This window comes from Manis javanica, chromosome 13 (genome assembly GCF_040802235.1).
Source record: "Manis javanica isolate MJ-LG chromosome 13, MJ_LKY, whole genome shotgun sequence".
Taxonomy (NCBI): Eukaryota; Metazoa; Chordata; class Mammalia; order Pholidota; family Manidae; genus Manis; species Manis javanica.
Window position 1 is genome coordinate 247,710 of NC_133168.1, and position 13,449 is coordinate 261,158.

General features: G+C 44.4%; 1 protein-coding gene across 6 annotated transcripts in view; it reads left to right on the plus strand.

Moving 5' to 3' along the window:
* Window positions 1–13,449, plus strand: part of FYN (FYN proto-oncogene, Src family tyrosine kinase) — a 150,266-nt gene that overhangs the window by 10,503 nt on the left and 126,314 nt on the right. The gene's annotated exons all lie outside the window — the stretch shown is intronic.

Sequence of the window (13,449 nt, forward strand, 5' to 3'; positions counted from 1 at the left end):
TTAACTGCTTGTTGATAATGATACCAGGCTTCCAAGTGGAGAGGTCTTAAAAGTGTTCTTTCTCTACTTTTAGAATGAGATGCATCAAATAAATTTTCTTCTTGAGGTAATCCACGAAGTCCTCTGCATTGATAGGTTCTCAGAGTCACAGTTTAGAAACCACATTTGGTTGCACATAATGTGTTAGGTTCCACCTTATGTACCACCTCCTTGGGTGAAAACGCAACAGTCCCAACTTCTAGTCCTGTCTGCAAGTTGGGGCCAAGGCATAGATAATGTGCCCTACCATACCCTCCTTTTCATCTAAGTGTTGACCACATGATTCCCACCATCTTACAGCTACTACTCAGCAGATTCTGACCTCAGACTGCCCAGAGCTGGAGTCGTTCTCTAAGAGGCCAGGAGTTGTAAAGGCTGTGGGGTGTGGCTGGAAGGACCTATAGGGAGAGTGGTAATGAGCAGGACCAGATGCTTGTGTGGGTGCTAGTAGCTCCTGTGAAATTCTGACTGGTTTGTTCCTAAGTGTGATACAAGGAGAGTTGCCACTTGGGAAACTGCAACCCCAGACGTTCCGTGATTATGCCTCAGCCCAACTGTGCCACATGGAGAAGAGTCCACTGGGAAAATGTTAAGAATCCCTGATCTAGGGTTCCCCACGCAAGGCCCACTGCCTTCCGTGATCTCTGGCTGGACAGAGGCTCTGTTTCCTGATGAAACACTCTGGCCTCTACCCACACAGCAACGCACCCGCACACCTAAGGTCCAGAACTGCCACTGGGAAGAGCCTTGCTCCATGCTCCCCTACCAGGACACTCAGCTGGGCTCCCAGTGCTTCCAGGATGATCTAGAGCATACGGAAAGGAGAGCCACTAAAGGGGGTGATGTTGGAGAGGCTGGAGAGGGCACAGGTGACAGGCAGAGGGGGATCAGCAGAGTTGATAGGGTCACGACCATGGCAAGTGAAGAAGGAGCACTTGTATCTGTTCCCTGTGGCTGCTGTGGCAGCTCTCCCCCAAGTCATGGGAAGGCGTTCTGAAACAACAGAACGATTCCTCTCACAATTCTGCAGTGCAGAAGCCTTGGAACTAAGGTGTCAGCAGGTTCCAGTTCCTTCTGGGAGGTCTGAGGGAGCTCCATGCCTCTTTCCCAGCTTCTGGTGGCTGCTGGCAGCCCTTGGCTTTTCTCAGCTTGTAGACCAATAACTGCAATTCTGCCACTGTCTTCACGTGGCATTCTTCTCTGTGTGTCTTAACATGTCCTTCTCCTCTCTTATAAGGATACCTGTAACTGGATTGAGAACCTACCCTAATCCTTGAGATCCTTAATTACATCTTCAAAGATGCTTTTTCCAAATAAAGCTACACTTTCATGTTCCAGGTAGACATACTTTTTGGAGGGGTCACCACTCAACCCACTGTGGCTCTCAGAGGGATAAAACTTTGTCAACTTGGAGCAAAAAAGAACAGATGAGAAAGGTATTTGCAAGTTTGAATACTAAAAAGAGCAGGCACAGTACCTTACTTGTGTGATTTTTAACTATCACTGCAGATAGATGACATTTTATGTGAAAAGAAAGCAATTTGAAGGTGTGGAGTGTCCCAAAACTGTTCAGTAATGTTGGAGGCTGAGCCACTGTCTGAAGTTGGAAGATTTGGAGAAGGGAGAAGGGCTTAGAGAATCTAGAAAAAGTCCAAACAGCCACAAAAATAGAGGGTAATAATGTTATTAGATGGGTAGAAAGTGTTACAGAGAAATAGGCCTTGTTGGAATTTGTAGGTATTTTTAATTGTTTCTTAAGTTCAGTTTTGTGACTTTGGTAGTATTTGTCACTTTGGAATGGAATTTCTGACCTTGTGGTGACCTAGAGTTGAGGATTGGTTTGAATAGTCAAGTGAGGAAGATGTTCTAAGAGACTAAAGAAAATATCCTCTGGCTTTTCTGTAAGTAGGGTTCAGGCTGGGTAGGGGAATTGGGATGATGGGTAAAGTAAGAAAGGGTCTGAGGTTTTAGAGGTGTGATGGGTAAAACTGGGTGTGGAGGAGGAGAAACGGGCCAGAAGGCCCTGGAAAGAGGAAGCCCAGGGAGGTGGAGGGTTTGGAAATGGTGCTGAGCAAGGGTGGCTTTCTGTTGAATGGATCTCCACTCAACAGTAGAATAGAGGTTAAGGACATTAGGTATAAAGAATTCAAGAACCTGACCCTTTTGCCCTTCAAATGTATACAAGTGGTATCTTGTAGAAGAATGACATGTCAGTATGTCACACTTGTTAAAAACCCTGGGTGAGTGTTCTGAGCCTCTGAAACCTTTGCATTACGACTAGTGGGTTAGTGGGGATACTGTTTTAAACTTGAATTCGATTTATTTTCCTCCTGATCCTTGTTGCCCAGGGATTCTGTCCCATTGAGGCTACAGATTCCATTACTTCAGGGGGAGGACAGAATATGGTCTAGGACAAGGAAGACATTGTTCAGCTTTTGACTTCCAAAACAGGCCCTTGAAGCATGTTTCAGAAACCAGAGTTAGCCCAGGCCTTCATTTAAAGGAGACAGGCTTTGTTAGAAGAAAAATGAGTTGTGGATTCCAAGGAGCCAGGTCTTAGAAGGACTGGCATGTATTGCACAGTAAGGCATGTGGGAAAGGGGGCTGCAGGAAGGAGGGGATTCCTTCCCGGGATGGAACGTGGAGGAGACTAGAGATAAGAGATGAATGGGTCGCTGAGGTCCCCACTCCAGGTGGAGGAAAATCTGCTCGCAGAGAGCTTTAGTGTCCTGCCTCCTAAGCCCTGGACCTTGGAAGGAAGGCACCTTGTCATGTGCCCTGAAGTGGGGCCTGTTTTGGCAGAAACAAGGCCTGAAATGGTGTCCCTCCCAATTCTACAGAGTCGGCATAGGAGAAATCCGGCTGGTCCTGCATGCTCCCTTAGGTGGGTGTGGAGGTGCTGAGGGAGCTGACGGAAGAAGCCCAGGGTCCGAATGAGGCCAACACAGAATGAGCTCTGCCGGTCTCAGAGCTGGAGACTGGCCGAGTTTGTGGCTGCCGGTCTCCACTGGCCACTGGAGCAGAAGCAGGCCAGTGGCCATGGAGGGAGGAGACGTCGCAGGGAGGCCCACAGGGGCCTGGAGGGAAGGCCTGCACCAGGTCCTCTCCTGTCACTTCCCTTGTGGGAAAGAAGGAAAGGGAAAGGAACAGCCTTGAGAGGCAGTTTTGGATTAGTTTCATGTGGCCAGCTGCCCTGAAGCACTAAGATTTAAAATCTGAAGACAGTAAGTTATCTTGAAGTAGTAGGATTTTTTTTTCTACTATGAACAGAAATATAATGCCGTCGTCAAGTTGAATTCAACTATGGAGAAATGAAGTAACACCTTTTGTAGACAGCTGAGTACCAAGTAGATTTCATACCTGCCTCCCTGCTTTTGAGCTGTATTTTTTAACTCGATGTAGTTGATGGCAGGGGGGCACATTCACCTACTGGTATTATGTAGTACACTTTTCCTTTTAGTAAGTCATGGCTTGGCATACTTCTACTAGGTCCATTCTGGGCAAAAGGTGGGAAGAGCTGTTCTCTCAAGTTGCAGGGCTGTCCGCCAGATACCCTGAGTGCACTGGGGACTGGGCTTCCCATGTTTGTCTACTGGCAGTCCTGGCTGCCTTGGGAGGAAGGACCTCAGTTGCCCCGAGGAGCCCTCTGGTCAGCGGAGAGATTTGCATCTCAGGCCTCTCTTTAATGAACTTACTGTGATGCTGGAGATGAGAAGAGAATTTTTACAGGATGTGCTCCTTTTCCTCCTTACTTAAATATGTATCAGGGTGAATACTAGAAGTTATGGTCTTTGACTGACTATAATGGGAGACCTCTTCATTTTTATTCCATACTCACATACTAAATGAAGTACGAGTTTATGAAGGGATTCATCTCCAAGTGTAATTCATAAGCAGTTACCCAAAACGCTCAAAATATGAGGGGGATGACAAACCAGTTAGCTTTTTGTAATTGCATTTCATCTCTCTGACATTCACATAAGATGATGCAGCATTTAAGATGCTTTAAAATCTGCTATTTTTTGAAATGCCTAGTAATTTTGGAAGAGAAATCTTTAGTCTTGCCTTAAAAAGCACATGTTTGGCCTGGTGGGATGAGGTGGGAAGTGGTCTATTGGGATATGTATTTTCCTGCTAGAAAATTACTGTGACCCTTAGAACACATCTTGCCATAAAAATACATTTCATCTTTTCCCTCATCTGTCAGTGGGAGCCAAGAGAGCTAAGGATGGGAAACCATAACATTTATTGAAAGGAGTCACTGAAATCATCAAAATTATAGAATTTCTTAAAATGTTGATTTATTCATTGACAGCATTTTTATATTTTGGATCTGAAATAATTCGATTCAAAATCTTCTCAAAAGCAAAACATCTAAAAATTAAAAAATGTCTGTATGCAGTAGAGAAAAAAAATCTTTTTATACTAACTAAACATTAAAAAGAATCTACAACAGTAATTATTCTTGGTACATATTCACTCACCTTAGTTTTTTAGCCATATGTCTTTAATACCCTGCCACTGATATTTTTTATGAAGATTGAATTGTTTTTAATTTTCTCAGTTTGCCTGCACTTCCTTTGAAGTTATATTTTATAGTTAACATTTGAAATTGTTAATATCTTTAGTTGGCCTCATAATATTTTTAACTGAGAAAATAGTTTTCTACAGATGTACATGGCTAAATGGTGGCTTTTCTCAGACTAATTTTTTCTCATATTGCAATGTGTAAATATTTTAGCCCAAATATTTTCACAGGTCTTTTACCCCCATCAGGATTCTTCAGTGAATATTTTTATAAGGCAAAAACTAATGAAAATAAGTTCCCCCATGGTTCTTTTGAATGTTTTATTACATTTAGATTACACAATCATAGATCTTCATAATTTCACTCAAGTCTGATTGAGAATATAAATGTAACCAGTTAAAACCAGGAGCATATCAAATGGGTGCTCTAAGACAAGTCCAGATACTACAAAACATCATGATACTACAAAATTTCAGAATTAAATACTGTACACAGTTTGAGTTCTCATAACTTAATGTGTCTGGGGACTGGGCTTCCCATGTTTGCCTAGTGGCAGTCCTGGCTGCCTTGGGAGGAAGGACCTCAGTTGCCTGGTTCCTTCTTTGCTTTTGTTGGGATAAATTTCAGTATCTCCCTGTTGGCAAGTCTTGTTTCAATAACTGCAATTGGCTAAAGGCTTTTCAAGCTGAGGTGTTTTGATCACTGCCTTAATCAAAGATTTCCTGTTGTCTTGGAACAGAATGAACCCAGACTTTACAGGACTCACTCTCATACCATTATGGCACACCTAGGTTGATTTAGAGAGTTGTTTCTGAAACATTTCTAAAACCTAGTTGATGATGACAGGTGGCAAAATACAAGCACTACACTGCCACGCTGAAGTTTGCATCAACAAAATGCTTTGTCACAAAAATTTTGTCGTTCAGTTTTTCTATTTGTCAGTTTCTACATCAATAGTTTCTTTTACGTTTGGTAAGATGTAGCCGGTTACTTGTATGCAGTTAGGGACTATGCATAAGTCATACCCAAATTCAAGTAACTTTCTGCTCCATAGGTTTCTTGATTTAGTAAGGACAATTGTTTTTAGCTTCACAAAATTTATACTTGTATTACACTGAAAAAAACAAAAAATGTCATCCCTTTCGTTAAAACTTTTTACAATTTACATTAGCACTCACAAAAACATGAGACGTTTCACCCGTGACATAATGAACTTCCACAAGCTTTATTTTGATCCCAGAAAAGAGCTGGAAAAAAAAATCAAACCATTATTGGAATTCATTTATTTTAATTTAAAATACCTATTACTAACATAAAACTGGAATCATTTCACTGAAGTTTTTTATTCTGCTAATGAAGCCAACACACCAAAACTCACTTAATATATCACTTTACATATATGCATAAAAAAACCTGAACTAAAAAATGAGCAGAATCAACTTAGAGGAGTAATGAAAAGTCATGCTTCCTGGAGTGGTTACTGAATCTTCTGTAGCTGTGTGTATTCAGTTGTCTTCAAGCACACTCCTACTACAATGACTGTTAACATTTAAAGTAGTTGCTGATGCTCCTCTAGCAGATTTGTGACATGCGGTTTGTGTAGGGAATGATAGACCTACAGCTCCCATGGTGGACAATAAATATCAATAAACGTTTTATGCAAGTTAACATATATCATCAAGCTTTCTTGAAAAATTCAGTATTGCATTTTTTAGGTTTGCATATTTTCTTTTTTAGCTCATTGCTCCTGAAAGGAATATTACAGAGTAAAGTAGAATGACCATCAATAATGACAACACTGTAATGAGGGCATCCACACCATTCTTGAGGTCTGTTTCCTGCAAATAGCTCATGTGCACCTAACCTGTCATTTCCCTTTCCCATTGATGTGTTGATGTGGCATCCTGTGCATCTCAGGCATGGGGCACAGCGCAGTGGCTGGAGCACACAGTTTCTTGGTGGGGACCTGCCAGTGGAGGCTGGGAGGAGTTTGCTGCTGGGCCGGGAAAGTTCAGGGGCTCTTCATTGGTGCATCCTGCATCTTTTCCTTGGAAGGAATGTGTCTTTGCCAAGGCTGGAAAAGGACAGGAAAAGAGAGAGATTGTCATTGATCACCTTTTGGATTTCATCACATAATAAAGTGAAAATTCTCTTCACTGTGCAGTCATCTTACCTGGTAGGCCGGGCTATGGCAGAAGCTGGAAGTGCAAGGTGGAAGTTGCCAAACTCATAATAATACTTGGTTTAAAAAATGAAACATCTGGGCAAATGCCTAATCTGACAGCCTGCTAGGACATAGGTGTGATCTCACGCTTTGACAGATAAGTCGAGGGCAAGGTCACCCTGATTAGAGATCACATTTCTCCATCCGCTTTGCACTGCTCTCTTTGGACTCTTCGGATGACATCGCTGCTCTGCCCTCCTCTGCTGTCGACTTGCAATTCCAATTCCGCTTCCCACAGCAGCGGAGTGAGTGTTCAGACACCTCTGTGAGCACACATAACACCCTCCATGCTTCCTGTTGCGGTTGGAATGAGTCCAGCTCTCCACCATGGGCCACCAGGCCTTTCGTGCTCCCACCCTTGTACAACTGGCCCCACTAGATTTTAAGCTCCCTTCGGGACATGTACCTTGCCTGTGTCTTTGCCAGCATGGCCCATGAGAGCTGTTCAGTACATTTTCTCAAAGGGGAGTGAGTGTGCTTTGAGTTGATGAAAAAAGGAATGTCTTGCTGATCCATAGCAGTAAGGAATGGCAAGGCCACATCTCTAGATGTTGAATATTCCATCTCTAGTAAAATGTTGGACAGCAGAATGTATGGCAGGACTGAATCCTCCCCATTAGCAGAGCTGTTAAAATGCCTGCAAACCATTCTGATTCTGGTTTCCCAGCCTCTGCCCACCTGGCAAGTGAGTGTGAATTACAGGGGGTCTGTTCAGCCAGCATTAGGTCAGAGATTTTTGTTAGGTGTACTTGGGGTACATGAGGAAAGGTGATTCTCCGGTTGGTTTGGGGGAAACTAGGACACATAATGTAAGTGGTAGAGGAATACTTTGAAGTGGCGATTTTGAGGTCTTGTGTGTTATTAGACAACCACTTCCTATTGGATCTCTTTTTACAACATGCTACTGTTCAGTTTTGTCATGAATGCCTTTCCAAGGACAATAAGTGGTTTTATACACTATGACATCGTTTCCATAGCAACTGATGTGTTTTTAACAAAGAGAGACTCTGCTAGAAGTAGGCTGGAAAGGACAAATACAGAAATGGCACAGTGTAAAATGTGGGGCAATGTGTGCTGTAGTAAAGACTTTGTCTCTCTTCTTTTTTTTTTCTATCTTCCTGTTTAGGAAAACCTGTGTAACTAGATCTTGGCTTCCTCTTACTAATGAAATTTTTACTGCACCCAGCACTCTCTAGTATTTTGCTGACACACCTTTAGTTAGTTGGTAGTTGGATTTTTTTGTTTGCTTTAACATGATGCTTGTTCCATTAACATACAAACGTTTGTAATTTTTATCCATTTAAAAAATACGCTCTGTCCACCTCACCTTCCCCTGTGGCAGCCACTTCACTTCTTCCCTGCCATTATTGCAGCACTTCTGAGAGGGCTGTCTATACTACCTGTGTCCACGCAGCATCGTTAAAAAGTCAGAGGCACTCCAGCCAGGCCTTCACCCACTGTCGGGTCCATTTGGTCACACCCTGTCCTCTAAGGCTATTAGGATTGCCTCTTTTGTTTATTTAGAAGCCAACGTGGATAAGTATACATTTCAAATAATCCAATAAAACATGAAGCCCTGTGTAGGAGTGCTTGTATAAACCCAAGGGGTCACTGGTACCCTGCTTTGTGCATCTGAATGTGCTTGGATTATTTTGTTACATGCTAATAAAAACCCCTTCTGTGCTCTGAGATGAAGCTGGAGTGGTGGGCAGACTGCAGCCAGTTTCCTGTTCAGTAAAAAGAGAAACCAGAGCTAGGTCTTGGTCTTACAAAGGCAGCAAACCAGCCTATGGGCTGGGTTATACGTTGGTTCTGTTTTGTTGGGACTTAAAAAAATTTGAGCCAGCATTTTAAAATTGGGCAGTTTTGACAAAAATGAGATTCCGAGTTTGTCTTGAAAAAAATTGGGAAGTCTGGCAAAGCTGGCTTGTCCTCTGAAGGACAGTGCTGCAGCTGTGCTGGGATGGGGCCAAGCTCCCCTGCCACCCCAGTGCCGTCTCACCTGCTTTATTCACTATTTTGCCTGCCTAGCCCCTGTGGTTCGTTTAATACGTGATGTTTGCTGCACCTCCCACCCCCATCCACTCACAGAGCAAATAAATACCAGTAGTTTTCAAGCCGACTGCTTCCTCCTGACAGTGGGCCAGAATTCAGCATTTTAGGGAGTAACTCAGAGGTCCATGGGGAGAGGCATCATTAGGCGGTAGAGCCAGCATTGTGCACCTTACCTCCTCAGTGATGCTGACTGCATTGTGCATCTTGGGGTGCCTTCCCCTCTTGTTTGCCTCTGTCAGAGCGAGGTTGCACGTGCAGCCAGCTGAGACATGGAAGAGGGAGGTACCGCAGTGGAGAGCTCATTGTGCGTGGAGAAACTGGCCAGGAGCTAAAGCTCCAACATCATAATGGGCTGTGGGTTTTCACTGCCTCTGATGGCAGGCAAACAGGTTTGTATAAAAGCAGTAAGAAGAATGTGCAGTAGGACAAAGTATATACAACGGTGGCTGAGTTCCAAAGCTTTCTGCAGCCACCTTTGCTGTGTTCTCCCTCACTAGACCCTTTCCTTCCAGTTCCTTCAGGGGTCCCCTGATGTCCACATGCTGAAGATGCCCTTGGAGTGGCACTGACTTGTCACCAACCTCATCGCTGCCCAGTGCCCTTCACCATGGGCATGTGCTGGGGGTTGGGCAGTTGCTCAGAGATTGTAGCTGCTGCCACCTCAAACCTTGTTGGAAGGTCATGTGTGTAGGACATAGAACAAGCCAGACTGGGGCCAGAATGAACAACTGGAGGAAAAAGCATTTTTCCTGGGGGAAATGGGGCATTGAGGCGTGCCCCACAGCAAAGGGCCTTATCTGAGCTAGATCCTGTCTCCAGGCCTGTCCCTACTGTCGGTACACAAGAGACTGTGGTACCCCTGAGCGTGGATGGTTCCAAACGCTGCCCTGCGTGTGTGCAGCTGTGGAGGCCTCTGCGAGCCCACTGTGAGAGTGGGCCTGTTCCTGGGCTCAGGCAGGGAGCCAGGTCTGCCCTGTGCCAGGGAACACTGAGGAGCTCCTGTGTGCCCTGCATGTGTCTCTGCTTTCTTTGGGATTGTGGCCGAGTCTGGCCCTGCCTGGTCTTTTTTGTGCCTTGGACCCTAAGTAAGAAAAGCCAAAGAACACTGCCCCGTTGACACGCCTGACATGAGGCTGCTATCAAATGGACACTTTATCCTCAGTCGCCACTGACATCATGCCACGTACAGTTCTGAGATTCCCACTTCAGTGTTGATTGAATAGAGCCACGATTGCTGGAGCTGAAAGAAGCCCTTCACATGTGACATGTGGGGACATGTCCAGGAGCGCGCAGATGTCTTTTGGCAGGTTGATGAATATTTTAAATCTTTTGCAAGTAGTAAAAAGGATTGAATTGGAAATAGAGAAGATTATGTGGCAAGAGAAGAATACACCTCATTTCTCGCTCAGTCATCCTTAAAATAATCAAACAAAAACCAGAACCATGATTTGAATCTTGGAGTTGTCAGAGTCCTGAATCTCAGTTTCTCAGTCACATTTTTTAAGTAAAGAGGAAACACTGGGTCATAGTAAAAATTACAGCAGAATTTCCAGATTGGATCTCTGTCATTTATTTATAGCTAAAGACACAGGACTGAACTTAAAGGCCATCTTCTGGTTACCTATATGCCATGAGTGCCCTGAGGGTACACCTGGGTTTATCTGCCACCCTCCCCAGCACACACCCCTGCTCATATGTGCAAGAGGGCGCTGGCTTAGCCTCCTGGAGCACAGTTTCATTTCCTAGTTCTTCACTAGTCCCTCTGTCACCACACCTCCTCGCCCTTCACCCCCATCAGCAGAGATGGTACAGCCCCTGTTGTGCACAGGCTGTCCTGGCCGGAGAGCTGGTCTTGGAGCAGGGATGGCTGGGACAGGTACTACATGAGAGCTGTAAGGTCACAGAGGAGAGGAATCCGATTCTACGTGGAAGTAGGGCCAAAGGAAAATGAGTGAAAAGGTGAACGTCCTGGGCCCAAAGGCCGGTTAGGGGAAAATTATACTTGCCCAGAAGGGTTGGAGAGATTAGAATGATGATGCATAGCCCAGTGCCAGGAGTATGCCAGGAGCTGAACCGATTTTTCTGCCCCCTCTAGAGACAGGGGTAAGTTGGAAATACACTGGTAAGGGTAGAAGGGTGCCTGTACTGGCTGACCTCTTAGTTAGCATATGCCATCTCTCCACAATCTAGCCTCTGCCTCAGCTTCCACCTTCCTCCCGCAGCACCCCCCCGAGCCCCTCTGCCCTGTAGCACGCCCATGCCTCTTGCCATTCTCTGAACATGTGGCTGGCTCCCCTCTGTACCTGCTCTTTCCTCTGCCAGCACTGTTTTGTTGTGAGGTGCCTGTGGTGCACACTGTGTCCCTAGGCATTTGGAATACAAGAGCGGTGGGGACTGGAGGGATGGCTGTTTCAAGAGAGCTCCAAGTTGGGGGCTTCTCAGTTTTATTTTTAGGGTTTTCTCTAAAAATAAAAGTCTTTGTGTATCCTCTTAAAGATGGAGGGTCTGATCTGACCTAATGGTCGGGAGCAGCTCATTTTTTGGTCAGGGCCTTGTCCTTCACGTCCATTCCTGTAGTCAGTCACACATTCACAATATTTATGGATCAGCTTTTCCATTGGGGAATCTGGGTCACTTCATTGCTGTTTCTCAAACAAAACATCACATTACTTCAGGAAGAATAACAAGCATGATGAAAGCCCACAAGTCCACAACTGAATACAGACAACTATCTAAATCTGTACACACATGGGAGGGAGGGACTTATCTTGCCTTAAACCTTGGAGACTTAAAATTTGGATATTCCAAAAGTCTAGGTTTAGAATAAAGTAGGAAAATAACTGGTTAATTAAAAAAAAATTTAATGTAGGAGTCATTTAAATAAAAGGTATCTCTATTTTACTTAAACATTTGATGACCAAAATTTATTCTCCGCTTTTCAGAAACATAGCCTTTATTTAAGAAAGATATACCTTTTTTTAATAACAAATGCCACTCTTCTTTCTGGATGGCGTTGCCATGTGAGTTTTACTCTTAGGCAATTCTCTCTCATCCAACCTTTTCATCCAGCCGCATCCTCTTTGAAACAATGAAACTGGTGCCTAAAAATACCTCAAGCTGTGCTTGCTTGCTGAGTCTTTGAAGTTAAAGCTGTGGCATCCTTTTGGTTTATGGCTGCAGGATGATGCATATATGTACCGTCTTAGTTAATTACCTCCATCTGGTTAGTAAGCCTGGAAAAGAAATGGGCTGATGCCATGTATGTGCATGTAAGGAAAGATTCCTCATGCAGTAGGGAACCAGCAGCTCCCAACAGGCTTGCAGTTTTCCTTTCGGCCCAGTTGTTCAAGGGCTGTGGAGTACAGGCTCACCCTTTCAGAGCTGCTGAGCTGGGCGTCCCGTGCCCCTATAGTCCTGCCGCGCAGAGAATTAGCTCCACACTGCTTGGGGAGGGGTAATGCCACACCAGGCGCTCCTCCTGTGGCAGAGGAAGGGACGTTTCACCTTGCAAATAGAAAATGCCATTCTTAAAGTCAGAAGTATAGTCTTAACCTTTTTGCAAGTGTTCAAGAATGGAAGTCAGACTGAATGTATGTGCCATATGATTAGAAGTCCCATGGTACTGAATTAGTCTTTGCTGGTTATAAGGAGGCCAGTTACGGTTTCTGGACAGGGGGAATTCCCATTTTTTACAACTCAGCAGTGTCTGGATCCCCAGTGGACCAGACAGAAGAAGAGGCATGTATTGTCTGGTGGCATCTTCTTGGTTGGAACAGGACAGCATGTCTCAGGAGCAGGAAAGACATGGGTGGCATGCTGTGCTAAGGTCCTGGCTGTAGTGGAGGTGGGTGGTGTGGGTTGCTAAGGTGCAGGCTGTACTGACATGCTCGTCTCCCTCCAGCCTCCTTGCTGGTTCTCTGGCATGTCTGCAGTCAGTTCATGATTTGAATGCCCATCTGCAGATGACAATATATGAGTTTCTAATTCTCTTCCCCATGGCCATTTTTTCTTTCCTTCATTCTGAGTCATCTTTGATTAAACAAAACAAAGATGTTACTGTTAATTATTATACTTTCAGACAGTGCAAAAACTCTATTTGTGTATATGTGTTGGGGGATGGTTTTGATAGGGATAGTAATTTATGATGGGGGTATTTTAAACCGTGGACCAGGAAGAAAGATGCTAAGAATCATACTGAAAAAAAAAAAAAGTCTGAGTCTCTACTGAAAAAGGAAAAATGGTTTCTGCTGTTTTTTTCCCCAGATTCTTCAAATCTTTCACTTTCTGCCCTAATATGTTGTTGTCAACATAATTCCATTCAACCACTTTTATTCTCTTTAGATACCTTATTAAAGCTGATGCTTTGTTCAAATAGCTAAAATTGCAAATTATAAATGAGGTGCTATAAAGTGAACAGGTTGTAGGCAGAGTCCATGAGCAGACTGGGAACCTGCCATTCTGCCCCGGCACTTTACAGATGAATGTGGACTGGGTGTGGGTGCCATCCAGATCAGCTTTGCCAGGGGCGTGGCACAAGGTTCCCAGGTGATCCTTAGGCTGCAGAGCCATAGACAAGTTGGTGCAGGTGGTGAGCTGGCAAGCC